Raw genomic sequence first — 14,156 nt, forward strand, 5'->3', positions numbered from 1 at the left:
AATCGCGAGGTGTGGGTAGACCTTCGTCCCTTGGGACCGCATCTCCGGGAATCCCGAGAGCCCAAATGCCCCATTCTTCTGTGCTTGGCTCACGACGTTTCCAAGAGCCTGACTGCGATCTCCCATTCCCGCATGCCCCTTGAGCCCCACCCCAGGGCGCCCTGCTCTTTCACCTTCAGAGCCACCTGCTCTAGTAGGCCTCCCAATCTCCCCATTTTTCACTTCTGCACCTCGGAGGGTAGGTGCAGGCGGGCCGGACTACAAGACAAAACGTGACTTTTGATGCCCCAGGCTGAAGGCCGAGACTTGCTTAAGGTTCTGGGCTGCAAGTGCCCCAGATAAGTGGGGCTCACTGTTTGATCCGTTTTCAATCGCCCCAACTCATCCCTCGCGCGGGAGAGGCCATACGAAGGGAAGTTAGGGCGCAAGTGAGGCCCGATTCTTTGATCCGTGGTGCCTTCCTTGAGCCCTGGCGGCCTAGTAGGGCGCGCTTGATACCGGCTGTGCTCTCGGATCACTCATGACCAGTCGAGGGTCGTGCTTCAGGAAGGATGGCATGTCCGCGCCCTCGCGCGTCTCGGGCCGGAGCACCTCCGAAAGAAAGCAGAACCTAAGTTCTAGCGCCATCGCGCGGAGAAGGAAGGTCTGTTTCCCAGCGCACGAGTCCAGAACCCGCGCATCCGACCTGAAACAACCGGAGTCCTCCTCTTCCCGCCTTCCGTATGTTACAGCTTGGGAAACCGAGGTACAGAGAAACGCCTGGACCTGGGCCGCCTGCCTCCGATGCCTCGCTTCCAAGATTCTGCGGCTGACATCGGACCATCCAGTCTCCACCGTGCATCCTCAGGGCTTGGTTTATTCATCCTTAGAATGAGGCGCAGGTTCATTGACGAGGCGGCCTGAAAGGTCTCCTTCTTGTGGACCAAATGCAGGTGGCTGCCTTGCCCTCTTTCCAAGGGTTCTAGAAGGTGAGATCGAGGCTGGAGGTGGCGGTGGTAGCAGTGGGGTAGGGTGGCTGGTGAGTGACTGAGATAGGAGGAGGGAGGTTTTGATTGGGGGAAGGCGGTTTTTTCTGGAGAGGAGGAGAGGGCTGCGCATCCCTGGGCGCCTGCGAGGATATGCGGCAGCTTGAAGGAGCTATTTCAGGCGCTGGGTGACCCGCAGGTGCGACGGAGTTCCCTGCGGACCCACTGGGGTTTTCCTCCCTACAGCGCGGGGAACTCTGGCCACTGATGGAGCAGGATGGAGTTATAGAGAGACAAGGGAAAGCCAGGAAAGGAGGAGCGTCCAGCCCCCTCCTCGATTTCGGCTTATCTGGATGCTAGCATTTGCTTTCTCTCTCCCGCCCTCCCTTTCCTTCTTCCCTTCCATGTCTACTCATCTTCTACTCTCTCCCCCCTCTCTTTCTCTACACTTCTTCCCTCCCATCCTCCCTTCCTCTCACATTCATTAATAGTTTTCTATGTGCCAGACTCTGTGCTGTGCAGCAGGGCACAGAGATGGAGAAGTCAGCAGCATCTCTTGCCTGGGAAGGACCTGGGGAGCTATTGTACTCCCCTTAGAGTTCCACCTCCTTCCAGTGGAAATATAATCAGTTATATTTAATATAACTATTAAACATAAACTTTTATAAATATATAAACTAATATAAAATATATAAAATATAAACTATTAAACTATGGAAATATAATCAGTTAGCCTGGACAGAAGCACTTCCCCAGACTAGAGAACTGTGGAGATGCCTTTGCCCTGGCCATTCTGGGGCTTGGACTCAATTCCTTCTGGGAGGAAGTGTTTGAAGAATGAGTCACCAACCACTTCTCAGCCATTCTCACTTCTGGAGGCCAGATTAGGCTCAGGGGTCAGAGGGCCTTGCCTCTCCCTGTGCCCAGCCAGTACCCCCACTCAGGCCTCAGTTCTCTAGCAGGGCAGTGGAATTTTGTCCTCATTCTGGAGTGTTACCTCTGCTGGCACAGTGCCCCAGGAGTCCTAGATGGGAATGGCAAATCCATGAGCTTTGGCTCTCATAAACCCTTTCCCATTCTACACACACACACACACACACCACCTGATTACCTGCAGAATAATGCTCATGAAGTCCCACAATTGAGGCATGTCCTTTGGCCTGCTGAAGTTCTGCTCTCTCTGAGGACAGATAGCTTGGGTGCTTGAGAGTGCATTTGAGGGGGTTGAGGATTGGGGAATACGAGGGAGTCAGCCAGACCCCACTTGGGGTTTCCCTGGTGGCTCAGTGGTAAAGAATCCACCTGCAATGCAGGAGACACGTGCAGGAGATGCAGATTTGATTCCTGGGTTGGGAAGATCCTCAGGAGAAGGAAATGGCAAACCATTCCAGTCTTCTTGCCTGGAAAATTCCATGGACAGAGAAGCCTGGTGGGCTACAGTCCATGGGGTGGCAGAAGAGTCAAATGTGACTTAGCAACTAAACAACAATAACAACAACAAAAAACAAAGACCCCACTTAGCCAAGTGACTCTTGGTGAGGCCCAGAATGGTGGCAGAAGCAGGTGGGGGAGAATGGAAGTGAAAGTGAAGTCACTCAGTCGTGTCCAACTCTTTGCAACCCCGTGGACTGTAGCCTACCACACTCCTCTGTCCATGGGATTTTCCCGGCAAGAGTACTAGAGTGGGTTGCCATTTCCTTCTCCAGAGGATCTTCCCAACCCAGGGATCGAACCCAGGTCTCCCACATTGTAGGCAGATGCTTTACCATCAGAGCCACCAGGGAAGTCCTGTGAAAATGGAGGAGGGGTGGAAATCTGACGGCTCCCAGCTGGGGGTGGCTGCTTTCCTCTCTCCTGGAGGGTATCCACACGACACCCCCTCCTTAGCTGGAGGGCTATGTGGGCAGGCTGGTGGCAGTAAGAAAGACTGGCAGGGCCCCTGGATGCCCTTGCAGTCCTCATACTCCCAGGAAGGAAGCAGGTGACTAAGGAATAATAGTTTCCGTGTAGATTCTTTACAATGAAAATTACTTTTGTTTTTTCAGAATTGTTCTCCTGGGAGACCCACACTTCCTTACCTAGCAAATGGCACAAAACAACTTCAGAAGTGAAAAAAGGTGCAGGAAAAGGAAAGTAGCAAAAACAAACAAAAACTTGAAAAATTCAACCATGAGTCAGTTTGACCTTGTTTTGATCAGCTGTTCCTGCATGTCCAGTTCTATGTCCTGAGGCACTGAGAGGTCTCCCAGGGGCCTACTCCTGGGGAATCCTTGGGATCTGATGAAACCATCCTTTCACCTGCCTTATGGTCTGGGGAAGCTTCTTGGGTTGGGGAGGGATATCAGAAACTGGAGGTGTGTAGGGGTAAGGAGCAGGGAGACAGACTACTTGAGGGTATGGGAAGCAGAGACTTGAATCTCCACTCCCCATCCCCTGCCCTATCTGAAGCCCGAGTGGCTCTGAGTTGGCCTTTGCCAGGTTTGGGAAGGGGGCTGCAGCCACCTCCTGCCCTTTGCTCCCTCCTGTCCTTTGCTCCCTCCTGTCCTCTTGAATGGATTTCTCCCGGAGTATTCTGTTCTGATGTTTCTCTTCCTGGATCCTTGGAACTAGTCTCCAGTCTCTGGCCCAAGCCCCACCTCCCTTCTGGATGCAGGAATCCAAGGGGTGCAAGGGTGTAGGGGGAAAGAGAGAGAGAGTCACTTGCCTTTCCCCGTGATGACAGGCAAGGCAGGAAAGAATCTGCAGTTACTCATTTGGAGCCTGCCTGGCTTCCTGGCTGCCTGCCGCATCCTAGCAGCGGGTGCCACTCTTGCCTCCCCCAGTCTTCTCCCACCTCCTGGAGTCGAGTCGTGCATGCACTACTTGAAGGCTCCCTGCTCAGGCACTCACAGCACAGTCTGGCCTTCATGGTAGGAACCAGGAACTGGCCTGGGGAGTCACTGTTCAGGATGCCCCTTCCAGAGCCATCCACATGGTTGGGTGGATGCAAGCAAGCTTTGGCCTTTCTGAGTTTCTGAGTTGAAGACACCTCCATCGAGAGGGACTGCCCACCACTTCCCCAGCAGATGCTTATTAACTCCAAGCTGTGGTTTGGTGGAAGACAGGAGAGGCCCGTTGCTTAAAGAAGCAATAATCCCTTCATCTTGTCTGTAACAGCTTGCAGGGAAGAGCATTCCTTCATCCCTTTTGTATCACCACCTCCACTGAACTGGCCCTATGATAAGTACTGGGGATGTCACAGTGACTTAAGACACTGGCGACCCCTCTAGGGCAACCTAGCATTGCTTGAGTGGGGGACTGGAGGGACATTCTCATGATGCTGCAGCTGCACCAGGAAAATAAACAAAGTCCATAGAGTATAGATGATGGAGAGAGAATTGTTCTGACTTGCGAGATTGGGAAATGAAAAAGACCAGGGACAGCTTTTGAAATGGACTATACCATCCCTTGATCGTGGATGCTGGGGTTTAGAGCTCAGGAATGGGTGGGAGCCGAGAGGAGGTGACATTGCCAACTCTAGGTGCATGAGTTCAGGCCCTCCAGTGATCAGATGCTGGATGGACTTAGGATTATTGGATGTTAGGAGATGACAAAGGAGGAGATCCCTATGAATGATAAAGGAGGAGAAGGCAGGAACCAGCAGGGAAAACCACAAATTGAGATGCAGCTCTGACAGAGCCTCTGCCAGCCTGACCATGAATTGCAGAGCCAAGGTGGCATACAGATGCCTTAGTAACCCTACTGTGTGCAGTCAGTGTCTGGGGGCCATCTGGGAAGAGCAGGCCTTCACCTCAAATGCTGTGGTGGATCCTGAAGGTGCTACTCCTAGAGGCTGTCAGCTCACTGAGTTCAGCTCTCAGCTGAAATGGCAAGTTCTTTCTTGACAGGAGATCCAAGTGATACATGTCTGCAGCTATCACAGAGGGGAAAGTGAGTCATGGAAAATGAAGGTGGGGGAGAGCTCCTGCTTCAGGAGACAGAGGAAGTGGAGACCATGGGCCTACCCTTGGGGAATGCCTATTCTGGGCACAGACAAGGATGACTCCAGAAGGAAATCCTCTGTGACCCCACCACAACCATGATCATTTTAAATCATCATCGATCTTTCATTTTATCTGTAAATATCTCAGTAAAAGTGTAAGTGAAGTTGTGTCCAACTCTTTGCAACTCCATGGACTATACAGTCCATGGAATTCTCCAGGCCTGAATACTGGGGTGGGTAGCCTTTCCCTTCTCTAGGGGATCTTCCCAACCCAGGGATTGAACCCAGGTCTCCTGCATTGCAGACGGATTCTTTACCAGCTGAGCCACAAGGCAAGCCCTAGAATACTGGAGTGGGTAGCCTCTCCCTTCTCCAGCGGATCTTTCCAACCCAGGAATCGAACTGGGGTCTCCTGCATTACAGGTGGATTCTTTACCAACTCAGCTATCATGGAAGCCCAAATATCTCAGTAGGTAGCTCTAAAGCATAAGAACTTAAAAAAAAAAAAAAAAAAAAAAAAAAGACCCACAATACCATTATCACACAATACCATTTTTATGCTAACCACCCCAACTTACCCAAATTCCTAAACAGCATTAAATAGTCATTAATTAATTTTCCTTCTTTGCCTCACAAATGCCTTTATTTTCTACCAGTTCTTTGTTTAAATAAGGCTCACACGTTATAATTCAAGACAGTCTCCCTCCATCTCTCTGCCTCTCTTTCTTGCAAGTTCTCCTTGGAAGAAATTGGGATGGGGTCCTGTCTACTGGCTTTCCACAGTCGGAGTTCTGGTGACTGCATTCTGTGGTGTTATTTAACTATTTCTCTAAGACGGATTACTTTAAAACACATCTTAAAAACATAAGTGAGGTGATTTGCTTGTGAGTTCAAATTGCCCACAGATCCTGAGTGAGATCCTTCTTTATCTTTCCTTGACCTCTCCTCTGCTACTCCCACTCTTGTCTCCAGCCACAATGGCCTCCCTGCTAGTTCAAAAACTCATTCATGGTCCACTCTGTCTTTTTTTTTTTAATTGAACTATAGTTGATTTACAATGTTGTGTTAGTTTCTGCTGTAAAGCAAAGTGATACATGTACATATATTCTTTTCCATATTCCTTTCTACTATAGGTTATACAAGATGGAGAAATTGTGAAAATAGTGAGAGACTCTATTTTGGGGGGGTTCCAAAATCACTGCAGATGGTGACTGCAGCCATGAAATTAAAAGACACTTGCTTCTTGGAAGAAAAGTTATGACCAACCTAGACAGCATATTAAAAAGCAGAGACATTACTTTGCCAACAAAGGTCCATCTTGTCAAAGCTATGGTTTTTCCAGTGGTCATGTATGGATGTAAGAGTGGGACTATAAAGAAAGCTGAGTGCTGAAGAATTGATGCTTTTGAACTGTGGTGTTGGAGAAGACTCTTGAGAGTCCCTTGGACTGCAAGGAGATCCAACCAGTCCATCTTAAAGGAAATCAGTCCTGAATATTCATTGAAAGGACTGACGCTGAAGCTGAAACTCTGATAATTTGGCCACCTGATGTGAAGAACTGCCTCATTAGAAAAGACCTTGATGCTGGGAAAGATTGAAGGCAAGAGGAGAAGGGGACACAGAGGATGAGATGGCTGGACGGCATCACTGACTCAATGGACATGAGTTTGAGTAGACTCCAGTTGTGATGGACAGGGAGGCCAGGTGTGCTGCAGTCCATGAGGTCGCAAAGAGTTGGACACGACTGAGTGACTGAACTGAACTAAACTGATACAAGATGTAGTTCCTGGGCTATATAGTAGGTCCTTGTTGGTTATCTATATATATAGTATGTGTATATGTTAACCCCAAACTCCTAGTTCATCCTCCTCTCCTTCCCCCTTAGTAATCATAAGTTGGTTTTCAGTTTCCTAGCCTACTCTTGCTCTTAGGTGTTAGATCCCTCTGCTTGGAATGCTCTTGCCCAGGTATCACCATGGCTCCTGACCTTTCTCTTTAAGGCTGATTCCCCTACTTTATATGTAAACTGCTTCCCCCCAGGTTGGGGCCCCTCACCTTCTGTAGACTTTTTTCCCCACTGTGCTTATCACCTCCTAAGGCACAATGTCCTTTCAGTTCAGTTCAGTTCAGTTCAGTCGCTCAGTCGTGTCCAACTCTTTGTGACCCCATGAATCACAGCACGCCAGGCCTCCCTGTCCACCACCAACTTCTGGAGTTCACCCAAACTCGTGTGCATCAAGTTGGTGATGCCATCCAGCCATCTCATCCTCTGTCATCCACTTCTCCTCCTGCCCCCGATCCCTCCCAGCATCAGGGTTTTTTCCAATGAGTCAACTCTTTGCATGAGGTGGCCAAAGTATTGGAGTTTCAGCCTCAGCATCAGTCTTTCCAATGAACACCCAGAACTGATCTCCTTTAAGATGGACTGGTTGGATCTCCTTGCAGTCCAAGGGACTCTCAAGAGTCTTCTCCAACACCACAGTTCAAAAGCATCAATTCTTCAGCACTCAGCTTTCTTCACAGTCCAACTCTCACATCCATACATGACCACTAGAAAAACCATAGCCTTGACTAGACTATTTGTAAATTCACTTTATTACACTTATTGTCTTTTTCTCCCTGCTCACAGAGAAGTTCCACGAGGGCAGGGATTTTCAGGTGTTTTGTTCCCAAATGTATGTCAAGTCCTTAGAATGGTGCCTGGCAAGCAGCCCTCTATTCATGTTTATTGAATGAACAAATAAGAGAATGATTCTTCCTAAAATCCATAGCTTATGCCACCTTCCCTCTGTCCCAGGACTCTAACCCTGCTCTCTCTCAGGCTCTGAGGGAACCTCCTCCCTGCCCCTCCTTAGTCTGGCTTCAGCTGCTCTTCCCTGCCCCAACCCAAGCCTGGGCTCTGCCATGTAGAACACCAAGCTCTTTCATGCCTCCCTGGCATTGCCTAGGCTGTTCCTTCTGCCAGGAATGCCTTTCTCCACACATCTCTTACGGGAAATTTTGTCATGCTTTAGGGCCTTAGTCCATGTCAGTCACCCCTCTGGGAAGACTTCTGGGGTCTCTCCTGGGATGACAGGCCCAGCCTGGTGATGACTGGATAAGCAAGAGAGATGGAGGTCCTCCAGCAAGCTTATTCTGTTTAGACCTGTCTTAGACTCTAGTCCAAATCTGACCCTTGATCACAGGTTGCTCCCTAACCATGATCTAAGGCCTCCACCCCAAGTTACACGTGACCCTATACTTTTCCCAACTCTGGCTTGACTGTTAACCCTTATCATGGGTCTCAAATAAGACTAACCTTTGATCCTGATCATGGGCCCCAATCCAGGGTGACCCATGACCCCAGAATGATACCTAACTTCTTAATATGGGCATCAGCCTAGTGTGACTTCTGACACCAATCCACATTGCCTGTCACCAGGAGTGATAATGTGTGACTGGCTCCTGGAGGCAGTCCCTGAGTCTCCTGAGTCCACAGTCCCTAGAGAGGGGCCACAGTCTCCAGAGAGGGGCCAGGACCTCAAGGCTGGGAGTCTTCAGGGAACCTGGGGGAAGTTCTCACTTCTGTGCATCAGCTACCCAAACCTCCCTCTGGCCCCCAATCCAGTGGATTCTGCACCAGTCTGAGGGGAGACACAGCTCTTCCTCAAAAAGTCCTATTCTGAGGAGAAACAAAGCCGTGTCCTTGAGGAGACACAGGAGGGGAGACACAGTGCTCTCTTGGGGACCTGGAATCTGAGGGGAGACAGAGCCCTGCCTCAGAGAGGGTGAATCTGAGGGTTCAAACAGCCTTGTCTTCAGGGAGCCATAGTCTGAGGGGAGACACTTTCTTACCTCACGGAGCCCCATTATGAGGAAACACAGCCCTGCTCTCTAAGAACCACAGTCTGAGGGGGAGATACAGTCCTTGCTCAGGGAGCCCCACACTGAGGAGAAACACAATCCTGATTTCAGGGAGCCCAAATCTGAGGGCAGACACATCCCTGCCTTCAGGGAGTCCCACTATGAGAAAACACAGCCCTGATTGCAAGAAGCCCAAGTCTGATGGGAGATACCTCCCTACTTCAGGGAGCCCTACTATAAGAAAACACAGCCCTGCTCTTGAAGAACCATAGTGTGAGGGGGAGATACATCCCTGGGTAAAGGGAGGCCCCTCTGAGGGAGAACACAACACCAACTTCAGGGAGCCCCAGTCTGTGGAGAGACACTCTGAGGAAACATAGACCTGCCCTTGAGGACCCACAGTGAAGGGGAGACACAGAGCTCCCACAAGGACCTGGAATCTGAGGTGAGACACAGCCCTGTCCTCAAAGAGCTCCAGTCAGAGGGGACACACAGTCCTGACAGGGAAGCCCAGTCTGAGGGGGAAAAGAGCCTTGTCTTCAGGAAGGCCCATTCTGAGGGGAGACACTGCTCTATATTAGGAAGCCACACTGTGAGAAAACACAGCCCTGCTCTCGAAGAACTGCAGCCTGAGGTAGAGATACAGCCTTCACTCAGGGAGCCCCAGTCTGTGGAGACACAACTCTTCCCTTGAGGATCACAGTGAGGGAGAGATACAGTGCTCCCTCAGGGACCCAAAATCTGAGGGGAGATACAGCCCTGTCTCAGGGAGGGTAAATCTGAGGGGAAAACCAGACTTGTCTTTAGGGAGCCCCAGTCTGAAGGGAGACACCTTCCTACCTTGGGGAGCCCCACTATGAGGAAACACAGCCCTGTTCTCAAAAGAACCACAGTCTGGGGGCGGGGAGATAAAGCCCTCCCTCAGAGAACAGGAATCTGAAGTGAGACATCACTCTATCTTCAAAGAGCTTCAGTTAAAGGGTAGACACAGCTCTGCCTTCAGGGCAGAGTCTGAGGGGAGGCACAAATCTGCCTGAGGGAACTAGAATCTGAGGGGAGATACAGCCTTGCTGCTGCTGCTACGTTGCTTCAGTCGTGTCCGACTCAGTGCGACCCCATAGGCGGAAGCCCACCAGGCTCCCCCATCCCTGGGATTCTCCAGGCACGAACACTGGAGTGGGTTGCCATTTCCTTCTCCGATGCGTGAAAGTGAAAAATGAAAGTGAAGTCGCTCAGTCGTGTCCGATTTTTAGCGACCCCATGGACTGCAGCCTACCAGGCTCCGCTGTCCATGGGATTTTCCAGGCAAAAGTACTGGAGTGGGGTGCCATTGCCTTCTCCCCTTCAGGAAACACCATTCTGAAAGGAGATACAGCACTTCCTCAGAGAGCCTGAATCTGAGGGCAACACAACTCTTCCCTCAGGGAGCCACAAGCTGAGAGGAGAGACTGCTTTGACTCAGGGAGCTTCACTGTGAGGAAAACTCAGTCCTGCTCTCCAAGAACCATAGTCTGAAGGGAGATACAGTTCTGCCTCAGGGAGCCCACTCTGAAGAAACCTAGTCCTGCCCTTGAGGATCCACAGTCAGGGGGAGATACAGAGCTCCTTCAGGGAACTTGAATCTGAGGGGAGACACAGTCCTGTTTTCAAGGAGCTTCAGTTAGAGGGGAGACACAGCCCTCCCTTAGGGAGCCCTGTTCTGAGGGAGAACACTGCCCCAAATCAGGGAGCCCTGAGAAAACACAGCCCTTCCCTCAAAGAGCCCCAGTCTGAGGAGGAGACAAGCCTGGCCTCATGGAGCCTTATAATGAGATCTGAAACTGTCCTGCCTCAGGGAGCCCCGCTGAGGGGAGACACAGCCCTGTCTTCAGGTCACTTGACTTTGTGGCCAGGCACCAGAGGATGGGATATGCTGGCCAGACCAGCCCATGCCTCTTTTTGCTCAGATCTGGGTAAAAATAACCTCAGTTACACATGCCTCCCATTCCCCCTTTATCCTGGACCCTGCCCAGACCCAAGTCACTTGTCAACTCTTTCTACTTCTCAGCCTCTTCTTGCCTGGGATGGGACATGGCCCAGAAAGATGGGGCTAGGGGCCCAGGCAAGTTTCGCAGCTTTGCTGCAGCCCAAGTGAATCCTGACACCTGTTGCCGCTTCCAGGTAGCCACCCTGGATTGGCTGTTGGCTCTCTTGCCTTGTGATATGAAATAATTTGCTCCAATTTGTCCTTCCTTGAAGTGTGTAGACATCTCTGTCCTCTGCCTTGAAGGTGGTGATGAGGTAAGGAGGCCACTGCTCCTGTCCTGGGAGCCATCAGGGTTGTTGGAAGACCAGAATCCTCTGGAAGGATGAGTTAGGGTATGAGTGGGGCTACAGGCTGGGCTTGGCCTCTCTGGGTGGTACAGTCTACAGGAGGGGCTCAGTGGGAAACATGCTCTGGAGGGGATGGAGCATCAGGGAGGGGAGGTCTTGAACCGGTGGTGGAAGTGGAGTATGTGTGTAGATAGCCTACAGCTGAACAGCAGGAAGGAAGTACTATTGAGCTGAGGGTAGAGGACTTGTAGGCCAGAGGGCCTTTGGGGGCAATTGGGTATCAGCCAGATGTCCAAGAGAAGAGGTCCTCCCCAGGAAGTACGCAGCTGTGTGCATTAAGGAAATATCCCATCCCTCGTCTTGGAGAAGCACCAATTCATGGGAAAGCTTGGGCTCGAGGATCCCTTAATCTGCAGCCATAGTAGGGTTGGGGTTGTAGCCTTCCCTCCAGGGGCTGGATGCATTTTATTATGGCCAGGCTGCTCTAGCCTGGCACATGCTGGCCTTTCAGCAACTGGAGTCTTTTCCTTAGTCCTCCTGTTGTCACTGTGAAAAATACATCCACGCAGAACATGTGCCTTCTGGTAACACATTGCTGATTATTGGGTGGAAATCACCACTTCCCTACTCTTCGTCCATGTGGTTCAGTGGTTGAGTCAGGTTCTGCCTTCCTCTGGCTTCGGTAGTGGGTATGTGCTCTAGGTCTGACCAAGGAGAGCCTTGCTGATGGTCACATGTCTCAAGCTGAGCCAGTGAACATCAGCCCTGGAACTTTCGCTGGAACTCTGGGAAAGAAGTGTTTCTCTGCTAGTAAGCCAGGAAAAGATAAGCCTGCTGCTGTTGTGGCCATATTGGCCTGCCTGAGATTTGAGCCAACACACAGGAAATCAGACTCAAGAGATGGTGAGAGGCATATCTGATGCCATTTATTTGAGTCCCTGGATTCAGCTGCACCTAAAACTAGTTTACTCACGGACTTTTCAGTTTCTGAGATACAACTCACTTTTTTGCTTAAGCTAGTGTATGCTGGTCTTCTGTCACATCAAACAGAAGGAGTTCTAATACTACTAGAGTTCAAGCTGTTCCGGGAGGCCACCCTCAGATCGTGCTAGGTGCCTCCATTGTCAGTATATAGAAACCCAAATCTGACCTTGTTATATAAGTCCTATGCTTTAATTCTTTCTGAATTACATCTTCTCCATCAAAATTTACCTGTCCCATGTCCCACCCTCTTGACTGTTCTCCTGCCTAAGAGCTGGCTAATCTGATAAACAACTAATACATTAATGTGTTAATTGCACATGCAATTAACATCCATGCAGAACATATGCCTTCTGGTAACACATTGCTGATTATTGGGTGGAAATCACCACTCCCCTACTCTTCGTCTATGGACAAAGGAGTCTGGCAGGCTACAGTCCATGGGGTTGCAAAGAGTCGGACACAACTCTTTGCACACAATATGTACACATGCAAACCTTGGCGAGCATTTGTCTCAAAGAACCTTTTCCAGAAGGAGAGATTCTAATCTTGATAATCTTGAGCCCTCTGTGGACAAGGTTTCCAGAGAGGCTTTGGGGACCTGTCTCATTTCACTAGTCAGGTAGCCCAGTGGGAGTTCCTAGTTCTGAGGGCTTAGTAGCTTCACCTCTGGTTGCCTTCAGTTTGAGTCCTAGCCACATGTCATGTGGCAGCATCACCACCAGATGGCAGTGGCGCCAAGTTCCTACGGCCTCAGAATACTGCTTAGCCCTGCCATTAATCTGGGAGAAACAGCTTCCACCACCTCTGCACATTCTCTGCTTCAGATTAGAGAGGTCTCTGTGTCCTGGCTTAGAGTATATGGGGATTTGTGCGGGAGACATTGATGGTTTTCTTCTGGGGCCATCACTCCTTTTCTGTGCCCAATTCTCAGAGTTTAAAACTCATCTCTTAATTGTCTTTCCTCTATCCTGGCATATCTCTGCATTCCCAGCATGCCAGGGCTGACAGGAGGGATGGCTGGAGACCCTGAGCATCTTCTGGGTAGGGCCAGCCCTCTCCATGGTCCTGGAAGTGTCATTGCCCGGTCTGCCCTCAGTCATAGGCTTGCGACAGTGACCTCTCACTCCAGAATTCCTTAGGCCAAGCCCATGGAGGATAAAAGTACCAGTTCTGGAATCAAATAGCCAGCCTAACACCTCAGTTCTGCCCCCTGCCAGCAAGGTGACGCTGGGATACTCAGCTCACTTCTTTGCTTATACTGCCTCCTCAGGAAAATGGAAATAAAAATACCTACTTTATAGGGTTGTTGCGAGGGCAGAGGAGCTGACAAAGAAAAGACTAATGCATTTAGAGAGTATTAAGCATAAAAGTATGCAAACAATCACTAGCACAGTTCTCGATCAGTGTGAGCTTTTACTGTTTTTGCACAGAGACACATGTACTCTGTGTGTGTGTGTGTTTGTGTGTGTGAACATCTGCTGAGTGACACTATCAATCGCTATGTAAAGGAAGTGCTCCTTGTAGGTGGCAACTGTGTCCTCCTTATCTGACTTTGGAAACCATACCTCAGGCTGGCTCTGGGGCTCCCTGGGAAGCAGAGCAAACATTTTCCTTCCCTGTTGCTGGCCTTGGTGATACAACCCAGGTCACTGTGTCCTGTGGCCCTTCCTTGCCTCTATCTCCCTCTCCAAGCTTGGAGTAAGGGGGTCTTTCAGATTCCCCTAGGAAATGAGGTGCAGAAATGGGGCTGCCAGATTTAACAAGTAAAAATACAGGTCACCCAGTAAAATCTGAGTTTCAGGTAAACATGGAGTGATCTTTTACTCTGTCCCCGGTATTGTATTTTATCTGCAACCTTAGGCATGTGCCCTCTCTGTTGGGACCCCCCCCAACCCCAACACACACACCTGTCTGAGGTCCCTGTCCTATTGTCCATCTTCTGCAGGGTCCATCTGGTGGGTGGTGGAGGAGCAGGGCTGTTTCCAGGGAAGCCCCCAGGGTCTACCTCCCTTGCTGCCCATGTGACTCCTCTCGAAGTGCTCCCTTCCTGGATCTTGGCACCCTCCTCT

The sequence above is a fragment of the Bison bison genome, unplaced genomic scaffold, assembly GCF_000754665.1.
Source record: "Bison bison bison isolate TAMUID 2011002044 unplaced genomic scaffold, Bison_UMD1.0 scf7180017864043, whole genome shotgun sequence".
In the NCBI taxonomy this organism is placed as follows: Eukaryota; Metazoa; Chordata; class Mammalia; order Artiodactyla; family Bovidae; genus Bison; species Bison bison.